General features: G+C 43.8%; 1 protein-coding gene across 4 annotated transcripts in view; it reads right to left on the minus strand.

Moving 5' to 3' along the window:
• LOC102381708 (cat eye syndrome critical region protein 2) overlaps positions 1-13,604 on the minus strand; it is a 140,738-nt gene that overhangs the window by 67,377 nt on the left and 59,757 nt on the right. The window lies entirely within an intron of this gene.

Consider the following 13,604-nt stretch of genomic DNA (forward strand, 5'->3'; position numbering starts at 1 on the left):
CAAGTGTCACTGGTGCCATATTGGAAAACACTGTGGATTAGCAGGTGTTGGATCTCAGTGACACAGATAAGTAGTTAGCAGTGCTAGTCTGAAGTCAAGTAGTAGGCAAGACTAAACAAAGGAGATATTGTATTTACTCATATCTAGGATGAGATTTTCCCCCTGGCCAATCACCACAGGGGAAAAAAGTCTCATCTTAGACTTGAATACTAGCTTGGGGCAGATGGCAGCTGAGCTGCTGCCTACCCCCCAGGCTGGAATGGCTCCTTCGAGGAGGGGGGGCGGGGCGGCTTGCAGCTGCAAGAGGAGGATGGCAGTTGGGGGAGATCACATAGCCTGTCTCCCTGTAGCTGCCCCCTCCCTTTTTAGCTTTTCCTCCAGCTTGGGTCCCCCTCTAGCCCCTACTCAGTCTGGCTGGGAGCTGCCACTGTTTCTTTCTGGCCACCCCAAGCAGAGCTACAGCAGAAGGTAAGCAGGGGGGAGGACATGGCAGAGGGGAGGCAGCAGGTGAGGTGTGGGGGGGAAGTGGCAGTGGGGGGGCAGGCATAGGCAGCCAGAAGCAGTAGGGACAGGCAGGGCAAGAGGCAAGAGTGAGGGTCTGGCTCCTCTCCCTTCCTCCATGCTGCTTTCCCTGCCACGGTGATGGTAGGGACAAATTTAGGACAACCTTCCAGTAATTAGATTCTGTACACAGGAATTTATAAACATATTTATAATTTTCCATGTATCAAATCTAATTATTAGGGGGTGTGTCTTAAATTTAAAGTAATTTTGGATTCAGTTAAATATGATGCATATATCTCTACTTTGGTTAGTTTATAAGTTATAAATCAACTTTGCCTTCCCAATGACACTGGCAGAGTACATCTTGGAGATGATAGTACCAGCAGGTCATGCCTCTTTTTGGATTGTATTTGTGAAGAATGCAGTTATATAAAGAATCTCCCTCTTTGGTGTTGGTGGAGTCATAACACAACTTATCTGAGGTACAACAGTGGTAGAGTCCTTGGAGCTCAAGCAGCAGGTCTAAGGTCTCAAAACTAGGTTCTGATCTGAAGCAACTAAGGTCTTTGGAGCTTTAGGAAGAAGTCCTGGGGAAAGTGTGTGCTTTCTTTTCTCCCAATAAAAGCAAGAGATTCTCTAGCTTCAGAAGAAACATCAAACAAAGCCCTCCTAGCTGAAGTGAAGTTCAAACTCCTCACTTGAATGGACTACTCAAGGATTTATCCCCTCAACTGTGTCTCCCATGATTCCAGAGTTCTCTTTTAAAAAGTACTACTAATGGGTGCATTCTTCTCTGATATGGGTGCATTCTTCTCTGATATGTCCTTCATCAGGGTGTATTTGGCAGGGAGTATGGGAGTCACTCCTAGGCACAGCAATCCCATAGGAGAGGCATTGTTTAAAGCCCAGAGCTTCTGCACTTCAAAGCCTTGAATAATAAAAGGAAGTTTCTTCAGGGATAAAGAAAAAAACCCCAACACTGTTACAATTATCCAACTATCCTAAACTGATTAGTTATACTGACTGATAGTTAACAATTAAAAAAAAGAAGGGGAAGGGTGAGAGGGAGGGGGATGGTAAGGAAAGCATGAACCAAAGCATACTAGAGTACTCCAAGCTCATAGTCACAGAAGAAATGCTGTGTTCATATTGCAGCAGCTGCTGCCATTTTAATTAGAGCAGCAGTGCTCCGAGAACCTGCTCACTGGTATAGAGGAGTGCTGCTGGCAGAGCTGCATATCACCAGAGGTATGCTTGTTCCCTTGAACAAGAAAAGTTGCCTTCTGTCAGCATAGTTGCGTTTACAACAGGGATTTTCCCAGCAGAGCTATATAAACTATTGGGCGTGACCTTTTTGCAACTCTGGCCAACATAGCTTCATTGACAAAACTTTGTCACAAGGACCAGGGCTAAAGAAGGGCTGGAGCATAGCTTTGGTAACAAAAAAGCTTCTGCTTATGCTCTCTCCTCGGTAGTTAGAGGCACAAGGACCTGCCAGTTCCATGCACTGCTATCTGGCTACTATCAGTGAAAACTCTCCAGTTCCAATGCACTACATACAAACAATCTGGGGCTACAGGCTGGATCCAATTTGTGGAGGCCCTCGTGAGCCAGATCCAGCCCAGAGTGCAAGGGCTGCTGCAGTGCCTATCATGGTGGCAGAATTGAGGGGACCGGCAGCAGCAGTGGGTCCAGGGAAGCAAGTCACAGAATCATAGAAAATTAGGGTTAGAAGGGACCTCAGGAGGCCATCTAGTCCAGAGGTTCCCAATCACAGGTCCGCAGACTGGTACCGTGCCCCGAAGGACTGGCTGCTCGGCCATTGGCACTCATGTGCGGGGTTAAAGCTGGGTGGCGGGGCAGCCCTGGGAGGGAGGCAACCGGCTCTGTGTACCCCATCCCACTCCCGCCACCATGGCCATGCCCAGCAAGGTGCTGCCTGCGCAACAGGTACCAGGGCCCGTGCTGTGCCGGACAGGACCCCCCAGCCCCACTCACAGCTGGGAGCAGGGGGATGAAGATAAGGAAATGCCTAGGGTAGACAGCGGGGAGGCAGCTCTGCTGCTTGCTCCTAGGAAAAGCAGCGGAGCCCCTTCTTCCCGGACAGCCCCAGCTAGGTCCCTCTGGGCCACTGCCTGTGCAGTCCCCTCCCCTGCAGGGTCCCCCCAGTGCCCACAGCTGTGGTGCTCCAATCCAATCTGATCCTTGCAACCCCCCACGCAAAAATTAAATTTAAATAGGTTTGCCAGTCCACAGTATAAAAAAGGTTGGAAACCACTGATCTAGTCTAACTCCCTGTTCAAAGCAGGACCATCCCCAACTAGATAATTCCAGCTAGCACTTTGTCAAGCCAGGACTTAACCTCCAAGGATGATTCCACCACCTCTCTAGGTAACCGGTTCCAGTGCTTCACTACCGTCCTAGTGAGAAATGCCTCTTAGTGAATTCAGGGACAGCAGCAGCAACTCAAGCTTGCTTCCAATGACCATGCATATCTGCAGTGGTCCGCACCCCTTAGCTTCCAGTGGTTCTAGCCTGGTGGGCTGGATAGAGAAGCTCTGCAGGCTGTATGTTTGACATCCATGATGTACAAGAAACACTAATGCATGGTGTTTGGGTCACATTTTTTATTCATACTCTCTCTTTTAAATTTATTAGTTGTCTTTACTAGTTAAGTGCTTCCATTTGATTACATACACAGAATATTTTGCAATTATCCAAATCACAAGGTGATGAAGTACAGATCAGCATGGCAAGATGAGTATAACCTCCTAACTGGCCAAGGCATCTAGTGCCACTGACTGACTCCCAACTTCTGCACTAGTCTGATATAGAAATCAAAGGCAAGGATTTTTTTTTGGATGCTACCTTTCTTTCATTGGACCAATCAGGTCCCTCCTGACCCTAGCTACTATGAAACTATATAGTTGGGAGAGATGTTAACCAAGCTTTCAAATGCAAAGCATTCTTCTTCAGGTGCAACCAAAGATATCACCCCAAAAAATCCTGGACCATCATGGCTACTTCACTGGCACTGCCATAGAAGTTAAACACCCCCAGTGCCCTACTCAGTTCCTGAAAGCACTTGCACTGCTTATCACCACCCCTGGCTTGCCAGGCTTCAATCTGCACTGGCTGCTTTTTAGCTGCACGGTTATTTCTTTCCAGAACTGGGTCATATTGGATGATAGTGCTTCTTCTATTGAGAAGCAGACCTATTGCTAGGAGCTGGAGCCCGTGTAATCCGACCGCCTGAACTAAGGAGATTTCATTATGATAGGGCAGACAGGATTGAGCTAGCTGGACTCCACATAAAAAAGACTTAAAAAAGGAGGAGTTACTAATTAGTCATTTTGGAATCCTTCCAAAAGCAAGCAAGCAGCAAGGCCAGCTGCTTTCTTACTGTATGCAGTTTGTAAGTCAGTGGGCACATTGTGACATTTTTGGGGTGGGGATTAGCAGTATAAAACACAGGCATGTCCCCTGCTTATGGCCACAGGGAAGTCATCCACCAGCACCAGGCAGGATCAGTGCTATAGAACCTGGTTGTGAAGGATCTTGATGCTAGAGGTCAGAAGCTTGTCCTTTCTCAAAAATTTTGTCCAGGAAAAATGGAAGCTGGAGACTTAAGAGAGAATTGGACAAAGACTCGGATCAATGTCAGACAAGGAGTTGATTTGAAGACAGATTCTTACGCAATTACCTTACCATTACAATAGTTCATGTTAGGACAAATCAAGACTACTTTCTTTGCATCAGATATTAAATATTATACATATCTATACTTTCAAATCTGAGAACTTTGGGTGCTTAGCATCTTGAAGGCACCAGGTGATATATTCAGATGTTTAATTTTGTGCCCAAAAAGTTGAAAAAGCTACCTTGACACAAAAAAAGAATGGGGCCCCTCTTGATGTGGCAGTCTGGACATCCCCTAGATTTCACAGGTTCTATCTATGGGATGGTGTGACAGTGCACCTTTGGGTGCCTGTCACTTTAAGGTCTTGACCAGGCTGTGAGGCAGCCTGCAGGAGCGAGCAGACCCAATCAAAAAAAAAAAAAAAAAAAAAAAAAAAATCACATGACAGCCAGGAGGCTGCCTGATTGGAGCAGGGCTGAGCAGCATCAGTACAAGAGCAGGTCATGAGGAGCCAGGCTGGCAGTTGCAGCGGGGGAGGCAAAGGGTGAACATCTCCTGGCTGGAATACTGCTACTCCCAGAACACCTGGAGGTTTGGGTAGGAACTATGGGGGTGGAGGAGGTTCCTGGGGACCCAGTGTGGGGTCCCAGAGCCTTGAGAAGGGGGCTGAGTGCCTGTGGCCTGCTGAAACGAGGGCTCAGGACAAGCCCAGAGAGGAGCTGTACATACAGGGGCTTTGTGAGAGAGCAGGAAGGTTTGAAAACTAGTCCTGGGGAATGACCCAAAACTACACCCTGCTAGGGCTGGATGTGTAATGGGGCTGCCTGTGGCAGGGCAGTCTCCAGGAAGTGCCACACCTTTGCCTTCCCTAGTAAAAGGCAAGTATCGGGCACCAGAAAACGCAGCAGGGGCTGAGGCTGTGGGTGACCCCATGGGGGAAAGCTAGGGAAGCACACCCCAACAGAAAAGCACAGGGCCAAGGCCCAGAGTAAGGGTAGTGTGTGGAGGGGCCCCAGAAGGTGGACCCATATGGGAGAGAAGGCTATCTGCTCAAGAACCTAGGCAGAAAACCCTTGACTGGTCAATGCTGGGGCCAGGACCAAGATGGCTGAAGGGCAAAAGTGCCCACCGCAAGGGATGGCCAGAGCCAGTTGCCTGTGGGGGCCCAGAGAAAAGGACTGAGATTCCCACTGCTGAGGGAAAGGGGTCTAGGGAGTTTGCAGCCCTGAATGATGGCAGAGGTTAGGCCGCCTGAGTAGGAGGGATCCAGGTTGGGATCCAAATGTCAGCTGGGAATATAGTGGGGCCAGAGCCATATAACAATGCCATCTCAGAGGCATGGGACACGGAAGGGGAGGTTGGAGCCATGTATAATGCCCCTGGCATCACAGCATTAAAATGGGCAGCCTCTTGCCTAGAAACATCAATTCAATTACATCAAAGGCATGGCAGACGAGTCAGGTGGGTGAATTGCCCTAGACAGGTGGGTGGGCTGATATTGTGACTGGCCTCAATATGGCCCCCTATCACAGATGGACACTCAAAGAAAGGATGATAACAGTTCATCTTCAATTTATTTTCTTCAGTATCAGCGAGACAATGTTTTTTGTTTTGTTTTTTTACAGCAAAGTAAAAACTGCTCTTAGGAAGAACCACCTGATCTAAGGTTGGGTGAAAGCAGCTAAGATTGAGCAGCCAGTTCATTCTATGTGGTGCTTTCAAAGGCTATGATTTCTGGGCACACTATGGAAAAAAGGTTCTTTAGTAATCTTTCATATACTTGACAGAAGGCTTGGTACTACAGCTAACTGGATTCAGAGCACATTTTGTACCATTTACTTTAATGTTTCAGCTGCCTTTGTTCATTGATTTAACCATGGGTAAGGTGAGGGGAAAATGGAAGGTAAGAGAGGACATTTTATAACCTAAGCATGGACGACTGAGAAAAGCAAATACTTGTGTTTATTTATTTGATTTCTATGCTGGTATGCCAAACTACCAGCACACTGGTCCTGCAGCTGGACAGCTCCCTCCACTGTCTTGTTCAGGATACTAAGTCTAGGAGTGTCTGAGAAAATTCAGAAAAAAGTTGAAAAAGCTTTTATGTTTGTTGGTAGATGGACCACAATGTTTTAAAACATGCTAATATTCATCCCTAGGTCAAAATGAACTCCAGTATCTGGCTAAATAAACAGTCTAGAGAAGACCTGGAAGAAGAGTCACGCTGTTCTGCAGTAAGCAGTGTTGGAAGCAATGTCCACTTTGGCACTCAGGTCTCCCAGGATAAAGTCTTGGAGACTAGACTACCAATCTTGGCACCAACTGTTAGTTCTCATAAGGACCTTATACTTTTTCAGTGTCTTGCTACCAGTTGAAGCTTAACATGTCTAATACTAAACTGTTTTCCCCTCTCTACCTCATCTCTCATAGTGATCACTGCTCCCTTCTTCTTAAGTTCCCCTGACTCCCAACATCACTCCTTACATTCACAAAAAAAGCTGCTGTGTAGATCACATCACTAGTCTAGCAACTAGACCATACCATCACACTACTTGAATCCCTTCATCAATTCTTTCTGGCATCACTTCAAAATTTAAACAGCTCATTCTCACCTCCCCAATTCCCTGCCTAACCCCATGTACACAAATCACTTGGTGTAGCACCCTGCTCTGCCTTCCCAGTGATGCCAAGTTTCATAATTCATTTGCCCAGGTCTCCCATAATCTCTTCACTTTATTCCACATCACACCTGTCTCTCCTGATTTTGGTACCAGCTATTTCTCACTGGAGTTCTTCTGTTAAGTTTCATTCTACCACAAGGGATTCAAAGGCATTTATTTAGCTAACTTTATGTACATTTTTTTTACTCAAATTTTATTCCACCATGCTATGTTCATCAACTTCTGAAAGTTCATTACACTTTTGAACCATACATTCTTTTAGCTGTAATATCAATCCTTTCTTCCCGACCTCCTGTCTTACTGTTTTATTTGCATAATGCATCCTATAAGGTACCTTACATGAGGATGTTTATCAAAAATATTAATATCCGATTTAAGTTGAACATAGCCACCTCACCTCTCTTGCTCCATCTAGGCTTCCACGATATTGATATTAAATAGCTTAGCATCCAAGTCTTCCTAACTTATACACGGTAGCACTCCTGCAAAGTCAGATTGTAAATAATGCTAGTTCTGTTAACATCTACTTTGCATGCACAAATAATGTTCCTAAGCTTGTGAAGTTCTTGCTGCTGAGGCATCAGAATAGATGATACAGCAGAGATTGGTGCTGGGGCAGTGAATGCTGGTCATTATGTCTTTTCCAAAGGTTCTCTGCCACAGCCTGATCAAGCCACTGGGTTACTGAAGTTTCCCCATCTTCATCATACCTCAATGAAAGGGGCATTAGATATCAGGAAGTTTAAGGGTTAATACAGACCTGCATTTGAAAGAGGCTAAATTATAGCTAACCTGTCAGCTCACCCAACCTACTTTCAACCTCATCTCTAGGTCTAATCAAAGTTGCCAGAGTTCTTAAAAGGGTACCACTGACAGGCTGTACACTAGGCGGAAGGCACCCACAAAACAGCTGAATAATCTTGGAGGTAATGCATGAGGGACCCATTCCATTCAGGATAAAGAATGAAGATGGAAGAATGTGACAAAAGGAAAAGGAGTGAAACACACAGAGCCATAAAATGCTGTCATTAACAATAGACATTCCAGCCTTGATAAGCTAGATGATGATCAGATTTGCCCTTCATCTCCTTCCAGAAGGTAGCTGAACCAAGCCACCAATTGATTAAATGGCAAGCACTGAAAAGCCATCAGAGTAGAAATGGCATTAAGTGATCCTGAATAGCATCTTAGCAAATAGCATGGTTTAAAAAGCACTAGGTGTGATGCTATGTTCTTAGTACCAGGATAAAGGCACAAATATTAAAGAAGACACTGAAAAATGTTGTGGAATAATCCTTTAGCTGTTCATGGTAGAACAAACAATTAAGAGCCTCAGACTCCATGATTACTTTAAAGAGAGGGGGAAGATGGAGTCAATTGGGACGGGCTATTTAGTGAAATCTTCTGAACTAAGGGAAGAAAGCTGGGGAATGTTTCAGAGAGGTGGGATAAATAGAAGAGGTACTCCAATCTTTTGGGTTAAAAAATGGCAAGAAAAGCAGCAGGAAGACGACAGAGATGGTGCTTTTGTTTTTTCAATCTGGTTTGGTATGTTCTTCTGATATGAATTATGACATGTCTTATAACAAAAGGTAAGTTGAAAAAAGGCACTTTGAAGGGCTGGTAATGAAATGCAAAATATGACCAAATCAGTTATGTTTCTTTAACATGTTAAAACATTTAAAAATGTAAATAACACAGTAACAAACAGGAAAATCTGAGTCCAAACGAAAGGCACAGGGAGCAGCAGGAGATTTTCTGGATTATTTTAATTTAATGTATATATCAATGCAACACAAGCATTTCTTACTTTAAAACAGCTCCAGAGGTCTCCTGCTGTGGCCTTTGCCTTTAGTTGCAGCTCTGATCTTCCTGTCTTGACAAAAGTCATCAAATTGCATTTCCTGTTGGAATTAAAGTGGTAGCCCTCAGGGATTTCACAGCTGCCCAATTCTTATCAATGGTGATTTAAAAAAAAAAAAATAAAGTAATTTTTTAATACTGCTTCCTAAGTTCTTTGCTTAAACTGCATATTTGAATTAAGTGACTAAAAACAAACAAACAAACAAACAAAAAAAATCACAGCTACTCCCCCAAACCTATACACAAAAGCAACATGTATGCTAAATATACAAGGTGACTTCTAGATATCAAATTGGTGGGACAAGTCATCTCTGCAATATAAGCAAAGGCTAGTACGATGTACACAGAAGAGCGAAAAGGGAAAGAAGAGGTGGAGAAGTATTAACTCTCTAAAGTATTTAGAGAACTTCAAAAAGAAAAGACAAAACTTTGAATATGCTTAAGAAGAAAGACATTAAAAAAAAAACTCCAAACCTATTCCAATTTCTGAACAAGAGAACATCAACAACCAAGTTATTATTACGCTAGCTTTCACAGTATTGGAACCACCATCTTTTCTTTTGTTCAAGGCTCGTACAGTGCACAGTCACCCCACAGATATCTAGGTAGCTAATAAATATATAGTGAGACAAGACTCAAGAGACTCCCAAGTTACCAACAGCAAAGTCAAGTCTTGTTATCCACATTTAAGAATAATTGTGCTTTTTGGATTCTCTTATGACTCTACAGTTGTATATATTCAAACAAAGCAATCTATTTTTCATGAAAGGTAACCAAAACAAGGCAAATTTGCAAACCAAGATGTATAGCACATTAACAGCACTGCTTTCTCTCAAAGGCAAATATGTAAGCTAAATAAAAGTACACTTGAGTTGTGTACTGGAATGGCTCTAAACTAGGCTTTCATTTCCAAAATTACTTTAGAGTCCATTATAATTAGCCAATGTACTTGACAGTTTTATACTTCAATAAGGTACATGATTAAAGCCAGGCAACTCCAGCTCAGTTGCAAGTTCTACAGGCTGTCAAAACAGACAAGCAGGGAAGAATAGCCTCCTCCAAATATACTGGAAACACACGTACAAAGATAATATTTTGGACACAGAAGTAAGGCACTATACAAAATTAACTCATCCTCACAACACTTTGTAAGTTAAGTAAATAGTAGTTTATAGATGAGAACACACAGACACAGGATAAAGTATCTTCCCCAGGCCACGTGTTATCAGTGTGAGAACACAGAAAAGAACAAGAAGTTCCTTGCTTCCAGCAGTAGGTAAAACATTATCTTTACACAGGCATGGGAAGACAAACCAAATACTTCAGGGTTAAAAGAGGCTGGGATTTACTGCATGTGAACTGCTACACAGTAACTGCCCAGGTGCGTGCTCTTACCCCAGGGTAGGTGAAAACTAAACCACTGCACTTTAATTACGCTCAGTGAAAGATGATGGAGCTGCAGTAGGCTAGCTTTCATTTGCTGTGGGGCAAGAGCATGCACATGTGCAGTCATTGTGGAGCAGCTGATTACCCTCCTTTTACCCTCTGATAGTTAATTCATCCACCCATGAGTAAGCAGCTGCCATTCAACCCAAAGTCATCTTTGAAATTTACCATCTTGGCATACAATTTGATAGAAAGTTCAGATCAAATGTTTGCAGGAGCTACAGACATAGATGCGAGAGAGGTCTTCTGCCTGTTTGCAACATGGAACTACGGAGTTTGGACCCGCTGTAAAATAAAGTCAACTGGAGGAGGATCACCTTCTTACGAGTACTGGGGAACAAACTGAGCACCAGGGAATGCCCAAGCTGCTCAAAATCAGAGGAGGGAATGAGTATATTGAAAGCACAGGAAAAGGATCTGACTTCAATAATACAAGTTGAGTTTGGTCATTTCATTTCCATTGCTAAGTAAGCATGAAGTAACTGGGCAAAGTTGGTTTCTTAGCCCTGCTTCATTTTAGGTCTATACTTTACTTTTCATATATGGGGTTATCTGATTCTTGCCACTTTTTCATTCATAACATCCCCCAAATATGGCACACACTTTCATCCAGACCCCAATCTCCACTTACACCTGCAAAATTGCCCCCCTCAAACCCATTCAAAACATTGTTACAAAAATTATCTTCCTTAATCTTCACCTTAATCATTTTACCTGCTGAGCCACTCCATCCATCTCCTCACTAGGCACCACGCTTACCCTCTAGACTCTCAGACTTCTGCCCTTGACTACCAATTACATCAATTTACTGCTGCCTATACTCCAAACTTCTGTCTTCACCATCTAGTAGTCTTTCTTCTACAAGCACCCAAAAAAGGCTCTCTCCAATGTCACCTCTTATGTTATGCAAACTCCCCAAGACAATTCATTAATCTACTTACTCTTCTTCAAATTCACTTGTACTACCAGAGCCAGTCAGGCATCATCCAGGAGCTAATGGCTACAGAGATGGAAAACATAAATGGCACACACCTAGCCTACACAGAAACATGCTCATCATCTCTTTCATCTTGTTATTAATCTAGATGTTCTCTATACAGCCACAAATTACTTGTTTGACTAAAACAGTTTAAAAACCAACCCTTTTGTGGATGCTCAAATCTCTTGAAAACTTCCCTATAAAATCAGTATCTATTAAACAAGTGGTTCTCAACCTTTTTAGACTTGAGGCACCCCTCGGAAAATGCTCTTAGTTTTCACTTGCTTTTTGACTACAGAAAAAATAGAGCAATTCTTCTGTTGCAGAAAATTCGGAAAGATCCCAACCAGTCAGAATGGTTTTTGACAATCTGGATTCCTCTTTGAAATCCTGGGTTTATCTTACAAGTCCCATCTGTACACCTAACAGTGGTATCGTTGTGCTTGGCACCTGGCAGCAGCTTGGAAAGGATCTCAAGGTACCCCAGGATGCTGCAGCACCCTGGCTGAGGGTCACTGTATTAAACAGTCATATGGTTTCCCAAGTTACAAAAAATGCCAGTGAAAATGGAACTGGATTAAAAAATCCCAGAAATATACTTAAGGGAATATAATAATTGGTCAATGGGGGATGGATAAGATGGCCAAACTGTTCCTTTCTGATTTCTCTAATTGAAGAGACATAAGTCACCTGACACCATAAATCCATAAACAGAATTATACTCCACTGTTACTGTTCTCATGCAAGCAGTATTTATGATTTCATATAGTTTATGATCACCTTCTCTTCATCAAATTTGTTTGGGGGATGGAAAATGTCATTGTGGCTAAATAAGTAAAAATGCCCCACAGATTCAAGGTCTTTACTCAAGGATTTATTGAAATCGCAGCAACTGAAAGGGCTTTTCATAGGCCACTTGTGAGCAGAGCCAATTTTGCAGCCTTTATGTGGCAAGCCCACCCCTCACCACTGACTGGCCAAGGGGCCCCGGTAGCCCCGTCATTCACTGCTGACTGGCAGAGAGCGCCACCTGTTGTGTGACCCTGCCCCTTGCTGCTGACTGGCCAAGAGGGCTGTCCATCATGTAGCCTGGCCCCTCACTGATGATTGGCAAAGAGGGGTGGAGCTGTGTGGCGGGCAGTCCTCTCACCCAATCAGCAGCAAGGGGTAGGGGGGGTGGTCGCCATCTTGGCTGCTCCCCTTTGCACCAGCAGGCTGTGAGGACCACAGCAGCCACGAGGAATGCTAGCTCCCCATTTTATTTTCAGTAATTTTTTTTGCGATTTTTCAGATTTCGAATACAATGCCTGATTCTGCAGTTTCCACAAAATCCCTATCTATCCTAGGTCACATATTCAATGTTGACTGCCAATCCAGCAAGCAATACAGCTATACCTAGTACATGATACCAACAGATGCTTTGGAGCCCATGAGAGTAATTGATTGTACAGATTCACTTCAAATCAAACCCATCTCTGTGTTGACATTTATGTTCAGCTCTATTCCTTGAACTTCACAGAAGCACAGCTTGGGAGACTGAAGGAACAAAAAGATTTTGCGCCCCTTCTTAGCAAAGCAATTGTCACCAACAAGATCCCATCATCCCCGCAAAAATACTCTGATATATAAAACAGAGGTGAAAGCCCATGGGAAGCCAATGAAGAAAACCAAAATGTCATCTTTGCTTTGGTAAGTAACTGGAGTTTCAGAACCTTGGCCATGGGAAAATGTTACACTGATGAAGGGGGCTTTCCTACAGAAAAAGAGTGGTATTTTAAAGGGGTCTTTTCTGGCCATTTTTAGAGGCTATTTAAGCAGGCTGCATTAACACAGCTCAGTCCTCCTCAGGCTACAGGTGGCCACTAGATGGCACAGTCACGTGCAAACATGTTTGACAGGCAGGTTAAAAACTCTTCACAGGTCACATCCCGCCTGCAGGCTCAAGGTTGCCGACCCCTGCACTACTATCTTCATTCCAATGCCAGGCACACTGGGATTCTTCCAGCAAGTGACACTACGCATGAAATACTTTCATGTCACTGAAACACTTGTGATGTTATAAAAACTTAGTGACATCCTTAAATAAATAAAAATGAAATGGAATATCCTGATAATTAAATAGTGAAGTAAACCAACATACAGTATAACCTCATGAATCCGGCATGCTTGAGACTGAGCAGCAGCCACACGTGGAGCGACAACACAGTGTGGGGGCTGGTGGCAGCAGCTGCTGTGTGTAAGCTTCCCCCTCTGCTGCTCCAGGACTGGCTGCTGCTACTCCCCGATGAAGTGTAGTTTTAAAAAGTGCTGGATTTTCAATCATTATGGATTTATGAGGTTATACTGTACAACAAAACAGGAATGTGGGACCTAGGTAAATGTTTTTGGTTGGTTGTTTTTTTGGTTTTTAAGTGCCCAAGAGGGGGTTCTTTGATATTTAAAATGAGGTTTGAGCCAGAACTAGAAGTGAAGAGAAATGGAAGGCTTGGAA

Source organism: Alligator sinensis, unplaced genomic scaffold (genome assembly GCF_000455745.1).
Source record: "Alligator sinensis unplaced genomic scaffold, ASM45574v1 scaffold87_1, whole genome shotgun sequence".
Taxonomy (NCBI): Eukaryota; Metazoa; Chordata; order Crocodylia; family Alligatoridae; genus Alligator; species Alligator sinensis.